This window comes from Pseudophryne corroboree, chromosome 3 (assembly GCF_028390025.1).
Source record: "Pseudophryne corroboree isolate aPseCor3 chromosome 3, aPseCor3.hap2, whole genome shotgun sequence".
Classification (NCBI taxonomy): Eukaryota; Metazoa; Chordata; class Amphibia; order Anura; family Myobatrachidae; genus Pseudophryne; species Pseudophryne corroboree.
Window position 1 is genome coordinate 137,499,401 of NC_086446.1, and position 16,823 is coordinate 137,516,223.

Below are 16,823 nucleotides of genomic sequence, written 5' to 3' on the forward strand. Positions count from 1 at the left end.
TGCAGGGCATGGCGGCCTTTTGCGGCGCTTGGATGACCCCTAATTCACATTAAACACCTCCACCCTCCTTCGGTGTGGGGCTCATGTTGGCTATGCCCCAGCCCCTGAAGCATTCAAGCTGATTTCTTGCAGCAGCTGGGCACTGTAACAGCTCCAGAGCTGCTCTGTAAAGCATGTAAAAGGGTGTGGGCCCTGCAGCACTACCTGTAGTTTGCATTGACGTTGGAAGGCACAAAGTAAGCAGACAGGAGAGGTCATAATAGTGCGCAAGGGCATAGAAGGGAGCGGCTCAAGAAAAGAGAAGTGGAAACAGACAGCAAACTAGGCTGGAGAGAGACCTGAGACAAAGAGATCTGAATTATACGAGAGCCGACCAGGGGAAACACAAATTATGCAGTCAAGTTTCCCACATTTGGGGAAATCGCAAGAGCAGCACACCCAGAGTGCAATGGGTGAGCCTTGCCCTGGGAGAACACCTTCATGATCATAGTATCTCACCTGGCAGGTAAGTAGGAGTTGGGCTAGAGCTGGGTAGGGTCGCTGCTCGGGCACTTCCCTGTCAAGTGAAGGAGATCCAACTGAGTCAGCACAAGGGAACTCTCGAAAGAAGAACAAGGCTAGAGGAAGATCTGAGACAAAGAAATCTGACTTTTACCAGAGCTGACCAGAGGAAAGCACAAACACAGTCCCCCACTACCACAAATAATGCAGTCAAGTTTCCCACATTTGGGGAAATCACAGGGGTCAGCATACCCAGAATGCAATGAATGAACCTCACCCTGGGATAACAGTCTTCATTACCATGATATCTCCTATGCAAAATAAGTATGATTTGGGATAGGGCTGGGGAGGGCCGCTGCTCAGGCACATCTCTGTCAAGTAAAGGAGATTCAACTGAGGCAGCACAAGGGAACTCTCATCTGGGGACAACAACTGCAGGGAGAACACATATTTTCAGATGAACATGGGAGGGCAGAAGGCTGCCTAATACTGAAGCACCCCCAAACAACAAACCAAATGCAACAACTAGTACAAGCATTCCTGGGGGAAGGTCTGCAGAAGATGGATTTGCATACAGTGATGTCATCCAAGCAGTGGGCCAAAGTTGGCTGGAACCCTCATCTGCATATGAAAAGAGAAAAGGGGTATGCAGGGAATGTATAACAAAGAATCTGTCTAGTTTTATCCACGTGTCGCGCAGTCTAAAACAAGGCTGCACAATAGCCCCCGCAACCAGGATAAGTGCCTCTCCAGAGCACCAGAAATGAATGAACAATAAACAAATTAGGCTGCGGGTACCAACAGGCGCCTAGTAACAGTGCATAAATGAATGCATAAAGTGCTTGCATGCAATAAAAAAACAAAACATACAACCCTTAAGGTCACCGTGAAAGTCCAGGTTCTTACTCCTCACTCCTCCTCCTCTCAATGTAGTAGCATGTAAAACAGAGGGGAGAGGGGAACCACATGTGCAATAAAGTTTTTTAATGACACATATCGGGGAACATGGACATAACACAATAAACAGGTAGGGTAAAAATGTGCAGAATGATTCTCCAAAATGTGACAGCCACAAAGAGATATGCAGAGCAATTACCAGAGGGTTTGAGAACCCAAAAAAGTTCTCAAACAAGTTCTTTTAAATCCCAAAACCGCCCGGGCTGGAGCTGGAAAGTCCTCTGGTTCTTAGAAGTGCAGACCACCGTAAATGCCAGTCACAGATGGAATACGCCGACGCGTTTCAACTCCTATTCCTGGAGTCTTTTTCGAGGCTGAATACTCACTGCACCACACATCCAGATTTAAATAGCAAATCACAGCCAGATTCCAAATTGATTCCACCTGGCGTCATGTTCGGAAACCGCCGGGTTACCATAGCAACCTGAACTCCCACTCCGTCACTTCCGCCTCCGGAGTCCTAGATCTTTTTCTCGTAGTCGCTAGGTCTAGCGATACGTCACTTCCGGTTACGTCGTCTTGGAGTCCGTTGTCATGACAACTTGCCGCACAACGCTCATCTCTCTTCAGTATACTTCTATTCCAATGTCCGTAATCAGAGATAAGCTGGCGTAGACTTCTTTACAGTCAATTAAAAGTGTTTAATTAATATATAAAATCCACCTTATATCTACTGGTTCCAATATTAAATAACTGATCAGACAAATAGTGGTTCTAGAATAAAAAGATAAATATGGTAAAGCAAAAAAAAAAATATACTAAAATGCATATATAAAATCAGATTAAAATAGCACCTACATGAACCACTTCAATTCAAAATCATTAGGCAGCACAAGGGAACTCTCATCTGGGGACAACAACTGCAGGGAGAACACATATTTTCAGATGAACATGGGAGGGCAGAAGGCTGCCTAATACTGAAGCACCCCCAAACAACAAACCAAATGCAACAACTAGTGCAAGCATTCCTGCGGGAAGGCCTGCAGCAGATGGATTTGCATATGGTGATGTCATCCAAGCAGTGGGTCAAAGTTGGCTTCAACCCTCGTCTGCATATGAAAAGAGAAAAGGGGCGTGCAGGGCATGGCGGCCTTTTGCGGCGCTTGGATGACCTATAGTTTGCATTAAACACCTCCACCCTCCTTCGGTGTGGGGCTCATGTTGGCTATGCCCCAGCCCCTGAAGCATTCAAGCTGATTTCTTGCAGAAGCTGGGCACTGTAACAGCTCCAGAGCTGCTCTGTATGGCAAGTAAAAGGGTGTGGGCCCTGCAGCACTACCTGTAATTCGCATTGTGCGTTGGAAGGCACAAAGTAAGCAGATGTGAGAAGTCAGGATAGTGCGCAAGGGCATAGAAGGGAGCGGCTCAAGAAAAGAGAAGTGGAAACAGACAGCAAACTAGGCTGGAGAGCTCTTCTGTCTATATTTTGCAAACCTGCTCTTGTCCTCTCCAGCTGCTCCATGTAGATTTGACGTCTGGAAAGGTGCATAACCCACTGACAAGCAGGCACACTCCTGCATGAGTTTTCTCTCTCACTAGCTGGATGATACACAATCATTTGCATGTGCTCCACCTCCGACACACCACCCACCCAACCACCCAGTGACCAGAGCCACCCACAAGCCAACTGGCTCCGTGATTTAATTTGCACAGTGTAGTCATCCAGGCAGCATGTCCTTCTCAATGGAAGGATCTCTGGTTCCATGGAATCTTCCACATTGGAATGCTGCGGAATAAAAAGGATTTAAATATTCAGCTTGCTAGCATTCAATGTACCTGCGGCTTGGCTTTAGCACATGGGTCTTCATCCTGTGGCCCTCCAGCTGCTGTGAAACTACACATCCCAGCATGCCCTGCCACAGTTTTGCTATTAAGGTATGCTAAAACTGAGGCAGGGCATGCTGGGATGTGTAGTTCCACAGCAGCTGGAGGGTCGCAGGTTGAAGACCCATGTTCTAGCATGCCTGTTCTATGATGCATGTACCGTGATGTCACAATCAGCTTGGAATGGGGTGTCTAGCAGGCATTTGCTGACAGCCACTTGAGGGAGACACACATCAGGAGATGCAGCATATCGGAGGTCTTCGATGCCTTTCCAGCAAATGCACACCACCTGCTGCTGGTCTGGAGACAAAACAATGCCCACAATCGAAGTCCCAAAATGCCCAACTACAGGATTCATGTAAGTAGTGAATTTAGGAATGAATTTAGAAGTAGGAAATTAAGTTAGTTCACAAGTACATTCAAATTCAGATCTAAAGTCTAGGTAGGCCTCACGTCCTGGCAGCCCCCAGCACTTAAAAATGCCTTGATTAGAGGTAGAGAATTCAATGTAGATAAAAAGTAGACACAAAATAAGACTCCACAGAGCAGTTATCAGGTGTCTTTATCAATTGTTGCATTTAAAAAATCAAGCAATTAGGGAACACAATGTTGCAACAATGTAACCCTATTTGCAAAATAGTACTGAATAAGTTTGTCGATGTAAGACATTTGCAAAGGCGCATCCAAAACACGCTGGAAAATGCAACTGAATCTGTTTTTGGAGGCTAGAATAGGAAATGTGCATCGGTCCTACAAGTACTGAAAGCTCTTCTACCATCTCCCTTTTCTGAAAAGCCATTTAATATATGGTTCCCAGATAGGGGACATATCAGATATTGCCTTTCAAAAGCAGCAAATATCATACCACTTCTATTGCCATCAAAGATAAACATTGATTGTTTTCAGATATTGGATAGAAAAAGCAGTCTTTATTGACATAAAGAAGCAAAAAAACATACATAAACATTACACACATAAGTACTGTGTTGCAGCACAGATAAAACACAATACAAATGCTGTCGGTATAGTACAGTTCAAGAACTACAGCACAGGCCAGCCTACACTATAAATCATGAACTGCACTATACATTTAAACTATACAATAATACAACAGTTAATAAGGCTATGTGTGTGGAGTGTAAGAGGGTGAGGGAATCACAAGGCCGAAGCTTTATTGTAACACAGACACATATAAGGGGAGGGGCAATAAATAGAAAGGTATCCTTTACTATAGAATGTAGTCTAATCCGACCTCTGTGCTCTTCCACAACTGAAAAACGGATAGCCTTCCATCCTGGAATATCTTTGGTTTTTCGCCAATGAAGAAAACAATCCCTCCCTCCAGCAGACCCTTCAACCACGATACAAGATCACAGCCAAAAGGCCGAGAAGCAACTACACTTGAGCTTAACAAAAATGGCTAAAACTTAGTGGAGGAAAGTGCAGTGCACCAAAACATAAGCTGACACAATCATGGAGAATGTGCCAGCATATATGCTCTTCTATCTATATTTTGCAAACCTGCTCTTGTCCCCTCCAGCTGCTCTATGTAGATTTGACGTCTGGCAAGGTGCATAACCCACTGACAAGCAGGCACACTCCTGCATGAGTTTTCTCTCTCACTAGCTGGATGATACACAATCATTTGCATGTGCTCCACCTCCGACACACCACCCACCCAACCACCCAGTCACCAGAGCCACCCACAAACCAACTGGCTCCGTGATTTAATTTGCACAGTGTAGTCATCCAGGCAGCATGTCCTTCTCAATGGAAGGATCTCTGGTTCCATGGAATCTTCCACATTGGAATGCTGCGGAACAAAAAGGATTTAAATATTCAGCTTGCTAGCATTCAATGTACCTGCGGCTTGGCTCTAGCACATGGGTCTTCATCCTGTGGCCCTCCAGCTGCTGTGAAACTACACATCCCAGCATGCCCTGCCACAGTTTTGCTATTAAGGTATGCTAAAACTGAGGCAGGGCATGCTGGGATGTGTAGTTCCACAGCAGCTGGAGGGTCGCAGGTTGAAGACCCATGTTCTAGCATGCCTGTTCTATGATGCATGTACCGTGATGTCACAATCAGCTTGGAATGGGGTGTCTAGCAGGCATTTGCTGACAGCCACTTGAGGGAGACACACATCAGGAGATGCAGCATATCGGAGGTCTTCGATGCCTTTCCAGCAAATGCACACCACCTGCTGCTGGTCTGGACACAAAACAATGCCCACAATCGAAGTCCCAAAATGCCCAACTACAGGATTCATGTAAGTAGTGAATTTAGGAATGAATTTAGAAGTAGGAAATTAAGTTAGTTCACAAGTACATTCAAATTCAGATCTAAAGTCTAGGTAGGCCTCACGTCCTGGCAGCCCCCAGCATTTAAAAATGCCTTGATTAAATGTAGATAAGAAGTAGACACAAAATAAGACTCCACAGAGCAATTATCAGGTGTCTTTATCAATTGTTGCATTTAAAAAAATCAAGCAATTAGGGAACACAATGTTGCGACAATGTAACCCTATTTGCAAAATAGTACTAAATAAGTTTGTCGATGTAAGACATTTGCAAAGGCGCAAACAAAACACGCTGGAAAATGCAACTGAATCTGTTTTTGGAGGTTAGAATAGATGCATGATCAAGTAGCTCAATGGGTAGGGTATTTGATTAGAATTCAACAGGTTATAGGTTTGAATCCTGGGTATGATAGTTTGAGGTGTTATTTAATAAAGTATGTTTATATATTAGTCACACATGGCTTACTTGTACAAATGGCATGTCACCAGTTAGTGCTGACTGCTGATATGCCATTTGCACAAACACGCCATGTGTGACTGTATATGCATTTAAGGAGGGCACCCCGGCAATACCACAAACCATTGAGTGTCAAGTATACTAGATATATCTTCATATCTCATGTGCTTTCTCTGAGACCAATCTTGTTATGCCCCTTCCCCACAAGGCATGCGCCTTTTGTCCATATTGCAAAAATGGGGAGGGGGGGGGGGGCATATAATTATCTGTCACAGGGCACCAAAAAGTCTAGTTATGGCTCTGGTATGCATTATGTAATCTGGCAGACCATATCTCCAACACTGGCTGGTTGGAATAGAAATCCGGTTATCTATGTGAGCAAATGACCATCAACGATTTACTCTCAAACACTAGAAAATGGACAAAAATGGTCCCCTAAACAAATTGGTTAAATTTTGGGTTTAACCAATTTGTGTAATGACCATTTTTGACCACTTTTCTAGTGTTTGGGAGCAAATGGTTAATTGACATTTGCTCCTATACATTACCAGATTTTCATTCCATCCATCCAGACTGGATAGATAGCCTGACAGATAATTGTGTAGTGTACGCCCAGGATAACTGTCAGTTGTGCTTTCTTTTATGACGGCACATAAATGGGTGGGCAGATCCAGAGCAAGCACTGCTCACTCATGCATAGTTGTCAACTGATGTGAAGTTCCAGGGGGAAATCTCAGTTATAAAGAAAAGTATCTGGAAATTGTCCCTAGTTTAAAAAAAAAATAAAAAAAAATTGATCAACTCCATTTATTTAGTATGATATCCCAGGTGATAGGATGCCGGCAGTCAGAACAACATACTTTATTAAATAACACATCTCAAACTACCATACCCAGGATTCAAACCTATAACCTGTTGAATTCTAATCAAACACCCTACCTATTGAGCTATTTGATCCTGCATAAAAATTGTGAACATTATATGAAGCTATTGGTACTTTGAAAAAAAAAGTATCAGCATTACAACGCAGGAGATCCATGCAGTTTGCAGCCACACACTACATGTATCTGCTCAGCCACAATGCTGATTATTTCTTCACAAAGTACAAGGTGAGCTCCAAACAGAATTCTCTAGCTTAGAATTATGCCAAACCTAGAAGTCGGGCCCCCCACCCTGGGATCCCCCAGAGGGAGGCCTGCACCGTCATGCGGCAGGCTTGTCCGTTTTGGAAGCAGGCTGATGGGCAGCCCAGGCTTGCTTCAGTCTGGGCTTGGCAGGTCTGGAAGCATGAGCTTGCTTTGGGTATGCCTGACCTTGGGTACGCTTTACCTTGAGGATGAAAGGGCCAAGGGAAAGTACTTTTAGCCTTCTGCGTGGTAGGAGTCATACTAGGTAGGCAAGCTGTTTTAGCAGTAGCCAGATCAGCTACAATCTTATTGAGGTCTTCTCCAAAGAGAGTGTCTCCCTTGAAAGGAAGCACCTCCAGGGTTTTCTTGGAATCCATATCCACCGACCAGGATCTCAACCAGCTGTATAAAGTATTACCTTGGAACTGGCTCTCCACTCCCCATTATCTGGTTATCATGGCTTCCTCCGCCAGTGTCCAGACTCGCTTGCTGAAGCTCGGCCACTTCTTCCTAGCAGCAGGCTCCTGGATCACTGGGCAGCAGAGGTGCTTGGGAGCCGGAAGGGGGCGGAGCAATCAGGCAGGCAGTTGCAGTGCTGCCCAGCTATCTGTGGTGTGAGAAGAAGCAGGGGCACCCCACCGCTGGCAGTGCTGCAGCTAGCGGTGGTGGCAGCGGCGAGGCTGCTGGGCTGGGTCTTGAAAAAGGTGGAAAGAAGGGTGTTACGGCATGGAATGTACAAACTGCGAGACCCTGCTGGTAGCGCCTTTGTCTATTTAGTAGGAAGGGCACGTAACAGCCGGAGGGCAATGGAGGAAGCCCCTTTAGGGCTGGAGCCCGGCGGCAACTGACTCCGTTGTCTCTGGCAGTTCCGCCCCTGGACTAGAGGAATGGTCAAGAACATGGCAACATTTAATGCCAAAAAATGCAAAATCATACACGTCTCAAAAATACAAAGGCTAACTATAATATTAAGGGCATTATAATGGCAAGAGGAAAGCTATCTAAGTATTACTATTTCAGGTGAGCAATGTAACAAAGCAATAGGAAAGGCAAGTCAGATGCTTGTTTGCATAGGTAAAGAACCAGTAGCAGAAAAAAGTAATACAGGTTGAGTATCCCATATCCAAATATTCCGAAATACGGAATATTCCGAAATACGGACTTTTTTGAGTGAGACTGAGATAGTGAAACCTTTGTTTTTTGATGGCTCAGTGTACACAAACTTTGTTTAATACTCAAAGTTATTAAAAATATTGTATTAAATGAACTTCAGACTGTGTGTATAAGGTGTATATGACACTGACAATGCCAAATTCCCTTGTCGTATAAACAACCCTTTATGAAGCTAAGAACACTGTACGCTGTTTGCTTAAGAAATACCGTATGGGTACGCTATCTGCGTAACGATCGCTAAGCCGTAGGCGAGACGCTCAAGCGTCACGTTCGCTCACGGCCCAGTGATCACAGGACACGTTATTGGTTATGTCTAGGGGAATGATTCGCTGTAGCGTAGCCTACGCTCGAGACCACGAGGAGGTCACCAGCGATGCAGACGCTCACAACACTATACCTTTATGTTAAAACCTTATACCAATGAAATACACTGAATACCTTAATGTGAGTACAGGGTGTAAGTGCAACCTTGTGTAACCTGACTAACTACAAAGCTGCTTGAGCGTCACCGACGCTCAAGTGAACACTTAACACTATAGAAAATACACAGATACTGGTTTAGGTTCCAAGGCCTATTAACTGTATTATATCTAATATACTTGTAAAAAGGGGGTAACAGTACATATGATACACTACAATATAACAGAGACTTCCTAACCACAGAACTAAACAATAAATACAAAAAGACAATACTACACTGACCTAAATGCAATACAGTACAATACTATAATACTATGAGAGATATAAGAGAAAAGAGGAGAGAGAGAGAGAGAGAGAGAGAGAGAGAGACGGAGAGACGGAGAGAGATGAGAGAAATTGGCTCACAATAACATTAAAAGACAATATGGTTGCAGCGAAGCTTACACATGTGAGGAACAATCGCTGCGCAGTTAATAAATGCTGAGAATCTTTGTTTAGAAAGTACTTGAGCTTACCTATGCTGCCTGTCCCTATATACACAACACCCAGCTACACAATCGTCCCTACAATGCCGCATGGGGCAGAAGCTAGACTCCATTTTGGGAAAAACTCCAATTGATTCCAAAATGTCCAAGCCTCAAAACAATGCATATGTTCTGATTTTACAATTCCAAACAATCTAAATCACCTTTCACAATTTCAAGCAAACACAGTATCTCTATAACCAGAGCATATGAGTTATCACAAGACCAGACCACCAGGTACTCACAAGTATCAGCCTGCCATTGCTACCAGCACATATTCAAAAGTACTGCATGGTGGTATTTATGATTAACAAGATCCCAGCTACCATCACAGATTCCACAGGGCACCAACACAAACACCCAACAATCATCCCAGCCAAGTTACAATATCCTATTTAAACCAGAAAGCAATATGTCTATATTTCCTTCTATAGCCATGTGATTCTATACTTAGCCTTTGGGAAGGAATTCTGTCCTGGGGATGTAGCCGCCATGCTGCTTGATGCTAGCTTAGTTCTGAGTGAGAGAGTCAGCCCTGTGATCTCCAGTGGGTATATCATACCTGCATTCCAGCTGTGGGGGTGTGTCAACCACAGGAAGTGTGTGTCCCTCCCAGCATGTGAGCCAGCTGCATCAGTGGCCTTGGTTATGTAACACAATGGGTGATGACCAACACATTCCTGTCTAGTGAGAAGCTATTGTTTGGCGAATACAAAACAGAATCCTGTCTCTGGGCTTTGTTCTATATTCATGATGTCCACTTTCAGTTGAGACAATGACATCTCAGCCCTCATTCTCCTGTATACAAATCCAGCCCCATTTGTAAACACAGGTGTTGGCCTTCCTCATTGAGTCTCAAAAGCTCAGTGTAATTAAAGACTATTGTACTCCGTCTGCGGGAAAGATACTGATTTGGAGTACAATTGATCTTCAATTACTATTCCTGTGTTTACCTTATGCATGTATAGATATGAGGCCCTCTTAACATGCAAACTATTGTTTGGGGGATCTCTGAGGTCAAAGAGACATTTGAGACCTACTGATGCCTGTCTCCAACTGTTCAGATGCATGACTAAGTAAGGACAAATAATAATAAATAAATGGACATAACTTCTTATGTCCATAACTATTCGCACGAGCAATTAATCTGCTCCAAACCAACACCGGAATATTGCTATTTAAATACTCTTCCGATAGGTACCAAACACCACTGTCTGACTCCTGTTAGACCCTTCGCACAATACAAAGAGGGATTCCTCCGTTCAGGGACATTCTATATTAACCAAACTTTCAGAATCTATCAAAGGGACCATAATCTATAAACTACATTAATTGTGAAAATATGTAACGAATGAGTCGCACGCTACGACTACGTAAACTCTACCGTAAATACGCATACCGCGCCTGTGAGTGCACGCTATTGCGGGTATGCGCCTCCACGGGAGAGCGCACGCACGCGCAGCGCGGACCAGTGTGCGGTGCAAATATGGCAACGTGCATAGAGACATTTTTCTGACTTCGACAGTCCACCCTTTGGCAGTCAATAATAACTGCCACAAAACGTTTAAGGAGAAAAATGTAAGTCAGGGGTTAATTGATTTCCATGGTGGGGTAAGGAAGAAGAGAGGAGTAGGTGTGAAAAGGGTATGACCTAGTGAGAGAGTAGAAGCATGTGTGTATGAGTCCATGTTTGGGGGGTCATGTATCATCGTGCCGTACGTGTGGTAAATCAAGCTTCGAGGTATTGCGAAGTATACATTTGAATTCCTTCTTATCCTGTGGTACAGGTCTGTGGATGGGCTGTCAAACTCTACCGAGCTCATTTCGGCTGTGGTTGTAACAAAATGGGGATGCACATTTTAGTTGATGATACATGAATGGGGGAGGTATGTGGTTGCTGCTATCTGTGCCTGTATTCCCTATCGTCTATGTGTGTCGTTACCTGGGGGTTGTAGAGATGAAGATAAAGAACACTTACGAAAAATGCAATGATATTCTATGTCAGGGAAATGTACATCTGTCGTCGAAGTTGTTTTCGGTATCTGTTGAGAGTCGTCTTCTTTGCGCTGTATTGCTCCTTGGGCATGAGCAAATAGCTTTGTCTGAGCCATCAGATTTACAAAAAATGTTGGGCTAGCGTGAGTTTAAAAGTACTAGGGAAACTGGGGATCCATGGCAAAGTTCATCAAGTGTCCATATCATAGGTTGTCAAAACTTCATCTTTGGTGCTTGTCTGTTGTCTGTATAGCGTCTCGTCAACTTCCACGTCCAAGGGGGTCTTTGCATCTTGGAGAAAAGCAGAAAAACAGGTGAAAGAAACGGACCGTATAATCGCATTTTCATCACATTCTGGTTTCTATCATTGGGTCATAAATCAAATCCAGGTTAATTACAGTTTCCTCACTCCTCAAGCTCATCACTTTTGTACTTTGTTTGCACCTCATTAAAGCCTGCCCGCATCTAAATATCAATCCAATTGATATAACGACACCCAAGATACATAGTAGAAACTTTCCAACATCCATTATGACTCCTTGAGCCCAGTCTCCTAAACCGGAGAACCAATTTCGCGGGTTCAACCATGACACCCAACTAGTCAGCTCATTACCTACAGCAGCAAGGGTGAGATTGTGTTTTCGACGAAATTCCCACTTTAATTGCAGAATATCGTCCATCTTTTGGTCTATGACCTCTACCGGATCCTCGGTGCTATTTGTGATATACGTGCAACACTTTATGCCGTACTGTGTTGCCAATGTAACACAATATCCGCCTGTTACTGCTGTAAGGTAATTAAGAACCATCCTATGCTGAACTAGTTCTGTTTTGTAAGCTTGAAGTTCTCTTCCAGTGTATCTAAACGTGTCATCATACATTTCAGTGATATTATCTAACAAATTGGCGAGTGCGGAAATGTATTTATAATTCATCACTCCTCGAGCGGTACGAGTGAAATCTAACGCTACCAGAACCTGAATCTCGGTGGATTCATGGATAAGATCGGAGGCCAGATGCTCTAACCTTTCTGACAGTTGTCTTTTAACTCGGTGCTCGTAATGAGTGTGAGTATAAGGAGCTTGGGCACCACGGTGTATGTCCTTCATTTTGTCATGTGTAAAAGTCATCACTTCAGGCAATACTTTTCCAATATAACACAATCCTTCAGAGTTTGGGGCTAGCCACTTGTACGCCTTTCTCCCGCATATGAAATATGCGTCATCGGGGAGAACATAAGGGACGGAGAAGGACATGACCATGTTACAAACCTTCCAGGTGAAATCTCCTGACCCTAATTCTTCCATCTGCCTAATGCACGTATCAGTTTGTATGACATGTGCACAGTATCCTGGTGATACCTCTCCAACTCTAGTAATCCTATTTCCTAAGGTATATCGATACCGGAAAGATTTTCCTCTACTGGCTATGTGGCGTACGAGCTCGGTATCTGTAGGCATTCTATCTGCTCTGTGTGAAAAGGTCATGGTAAGGTTGCTCCATGACACTTCCCAATTTCCCGGTTTTCTAGGATTGGAGATATTAAAACATAAGAGGGACCTATCCACATGGTATTGGTGGAGCTTCAAACTAGGAGGGCTGGAGATATTAAACCTCCGGTCCACCGGTCTCCCACCACTTAGCTCAAGTACCTCCCCTAACGTTAAAGGAAATGGTACTAGCCCTGATTTGCTGTGACCCTGAGGTACTTGAGAGCATACCCAACAATCTGTTTTGTTTAATACGTTACCCACTAAGGAGTGATAGTCACTCAATGGATGCCGGTCCATATGGATATTAAAACTGGATTGGCATTTCTTTGTTACAGAGCCTACAGATACAACTTTCTTTTTGAACTAACATTCCTTCACAGTTGTTTACAAATAACATGGTTGTTAGATCGTGCCCGGTACTCGCCTTTGCTTGGTGATTGGGTTGCTATTGGAAATTTACACCTCCGTCTCAGTCATCAGGACCTTTCTGGATCCTTTCTCGACCTCACTGGTACTCTCACCGAAACAGACTGCTCTGGTCAACATCATGGTTAACGGGAAAAATCCATATCACAGTCTCTTGGGGCAAGTCCATCTTACAGGAGGAGAAAAGAAGAAATTTGTAAAGGGGGTATAAGAAAATCAGTTTGAGGGGGAGAGAACTCGTTACGATAATAAGTTCTCTCGTCTTGTTGTTCTTCTTGTTCTGCTGTCCTCTCAAAGGTGTTGTCTCTCAGTCTTCCAAACGAACATTCTGGTGATGCAATATTCCTTCCTAACCGGCGATCTTTCTGTAAGGAGAAAAAAATCTGGCATTACCATTGGTCCAACTGAGGGGTGACATACCATCTTTAAACCATGGAAACATGAGTGAGAAGAGAGAGAAAATAAAAAAAAACAAAAGAGATAGAGAACAATTCATGTGCATATATACATTACATAACTCGACAATAACCATCAATAAGAGAAGAGAAACAAAGCATTTTTAAACGTTGTCAACATTAAGAAAACATTGTCAGACTATTAGGCTGTCGTATCTACGTGTCTAATGGTTTCCTTGAGCAGTCCCTCCCCACCAGCACTTGCATTATTCCACTGTCTGTATCTGGCCAGAATACATTGTGGTGGATAGGTCATGCTGGGGTTTGGTAGACTTCTGCAAGGACCAAGCGAATATGCAATGTTTGAATTCTTACCAATAATCGTCAGAGATGGGGATAGAGAGAGAAAGAAAAAAACATTTTTCACAAATACATTTACAACGTTTAACCTGGTCATTCCTGTGTCTTCAGTGAATGACCTCCCAATTTACTAACCGTTACCTCAGGCTTACCATCAGTTCTAATGATCACCTTTCCTGACTATATATTATGGGTGTGGCCCAAAATTCTTCCTATATGATCCCTGCTTGTAATTTGGTGTGTCATATTCATGCTCATTTTCATGTCTAGGGGGTCTAACTTTATGTGGGTTATTACAGTTACTGGCATAATGCCCTTCTCTTCTACAATGATAACAAACCCTGGGCTTCCTCCAAGTGTCAGTGAAATGGGGTCTTGGCTGATTTGATGCCTCCTCAAACGTTTGGATGCTCATCACCATCAACCGCTTTCCCTGTACCTACCTGATTCCTTGGATACCATGATTATGTCGTTGTCTAGGGAGTTGATATACCTTCTGTGAATCTTTGATCATACACTTAGATCTTTCCTAGGATCTGGGTAATCAGACATGATTGATCTCAATTCTGTCCGGGACCAGGGATGGCGCATTGCACTGTCCTTGACGGGAATGGTTCCCTGATCGTCAGTCTTCCCATTGGGGACTGTGATCACCCTGACAGGACTAAACTCAATCACATCACCTTGTTTTGGTCTTACAATATGGGGTACATTTGTTTGTGCGTGATATAAAACATTGTACGTACCTGTGGACACGACCTCACCTGACCCTCCGTTAGGGGGTTTGATTATTGCCTTTACCAATTTGGTCGTGTCCACCTGGATGTCTTGTAGGATGGCTTCTGGAAGAGGTGCCGACATCGTTCTGGGCTCACTTTCTTGTTTGTATTCCTGAGGAAAGTTTAACATGGGGTGCGACTTGCATGGGTTAATAGTTGTACATTCAACAGTATTACAATAATCATTGTTACATTCATTACACTTATTCTTATTATCTATACTACAGTTGCTAAGAGCATTTTTATTGTTCCACTTTTGTGCTTTTCTCTCCGCAATCAACTCCTCTCCTGCAATGTATGGTGGGGGAGGAGCTGTGGCAATCAACTTCCTGACTGCCCCAGATCCTGCCGCCAGAGCCAAACCTCTCTGTATCTCACCTTCCTGGTGCCATAACTGTAAATAATCATGATGCTGAATTCGTCTCTTTGCTGATTTTACGAGACATATCCTCCTCCTTAAATTTTGTAACACTTCTGGACTGAAGCTACCTATTCTTGGGAATTTGTCCCTGTCTTGTACAGTCATTCTCTCCCATTCATCACATAAAACCTCTGTGTGACTACCGTATTTTTCACACATTACATATCGTGCCGACCCAACTGGTCGGTTCACAGAATCAACTTGAACCAGGGTTGATCGCCCCCTACCTGAGCAACTGGCCCCCATAATCTGCAGGCGTTGCCTATTCCTCCTTGAATATCAAGGCTTTCAGCGAACCCTTTTCAGACAACCAAATTACTCCACAGTAGGCCGGTGGTGGCGGTTTACCGAGTACCCCACTCACTCGCCCACCTCGACCAATACGACCTGATCACACCGACGTGGTGCTGGCGTACTCGATACAGGGCCCCTATGGAACCTTCAGTTTACTGGAACATATGAGGGTTACCCGCAGGACACTTACTCTTTCCAGTAAAGGTGGGGTTGTTAGATAGTTCCTGAGTGACCAGCGAACTTCCCTTCCAAAAATAAAAAATTACACAAATCACGTCAGAATGTACAAATAGCGTTTGTGACCACTTTACTCTAATGGTATTAGGTCAGATTACTAACTACTGCACACAATTACGTGCGGTCCAATCGTTCAGTACACGAGCACTACTTGTCATGTACTGAAAGACCAATGGAATCGATGTTTCCGGCCGCGATTCCTTCAGCAAGAGCTTGTATGGCCTATATGGGTTCTGCACCAACACCCCAGGCGTTGTGCCACTGGACTTTTATAGCGGACCTTTTACCTTACGACCTCCTGGTCTAGTTACCTTATGACCTCCTGGTCTTGTTACCTTATGACCTCCTGGTCTTGTTACCTTATGACCTCCTGGTCTTGTTACCTTATGGTCCGCTATACTCTAATGCTCAAATATTATTTAACCAGGGATGCCTCCCTAGCCACCGTATATGTCACTTACACGTATGTCCCTCGACGAGTACTCGGCTTTTCCTTTTGGTTCCACCTTTTAAATTGTATAAACACACTCACTCAACACATGTACACTTTGTTTCTATGTCTATTTCTGCGCAGAAATTGTCTTCAGGCCAAGAGTGTTACCAATTAGGAGCAGGATCTGTTAAACTAAATTTCAGATTTTTTTTCCAAAAATAGATTTGCGTTATTTACCGCGTCGCGTTATCTACCGCTGTGCGTTAATTATCGCCTTTGCGTTACTTCACTTTATCACAACTTGAGCTACGTGGGCGTAACCGGACGCTACGTTGCGTCTGCCTTTTGGATTGCGTACGCTAGTCTTTGTTAGCGACACGTGTACGCAATGCAAAGATCCACCGTAACACAATATATTTTTATCAATGTAAATGATCCCTGATCATCTACCGCAATCCACACTGACTGCCTTGTATCTCAGACAAACCGTGTGTTGTTCTATACTTTAACTATTACCTCTACTATGAAATAACAGCAAATCTCTTTTTAGCACTTTCTATCAACTATAAAATTTGGCAAACAGGAATAGTGATATACGAAAAATGAAATACACAAGTGAAAAGAAATGCAGGTATGTATGCGTACGCAAGACAAAAGAAAAATAAACAGTTTTAAAAAGACACAAGCGTTTTGTTCTTACTTCCGGTT

At 43.7% G+C, this 16,823-nt stretch overlaps 2 non-coding genes across 2 annotated transcripts; both read right to left on the reverse strand.

Annotated features, from left to right (window-relative positions):
* Positions 1–351: 351 nt before the first annotated feature.
* On the reverse strand, positions 352–513 carry LOC134899385 (U1 spliceosomal RNA). The gene has a single exon (XR_010173061.1). It is a non-coding gene; the product is annotated as a U1 spliceosomal RNA (small nuclear RNA).
* Positions 514–665: 152 nt separating this feature from the next.
* Positions 666–829, reverse strand: LOC134899107 (U1 spliceosomal RNA). Its single transcript, XR_010172791.1, has one exon. It is a non-coding gene; the product is annotated as a U1 spliceosomal RNA (small nuclear RNA).
* Between the last annotated feature and the right edge of the window lie 15,994 nt (positions 830–16,823).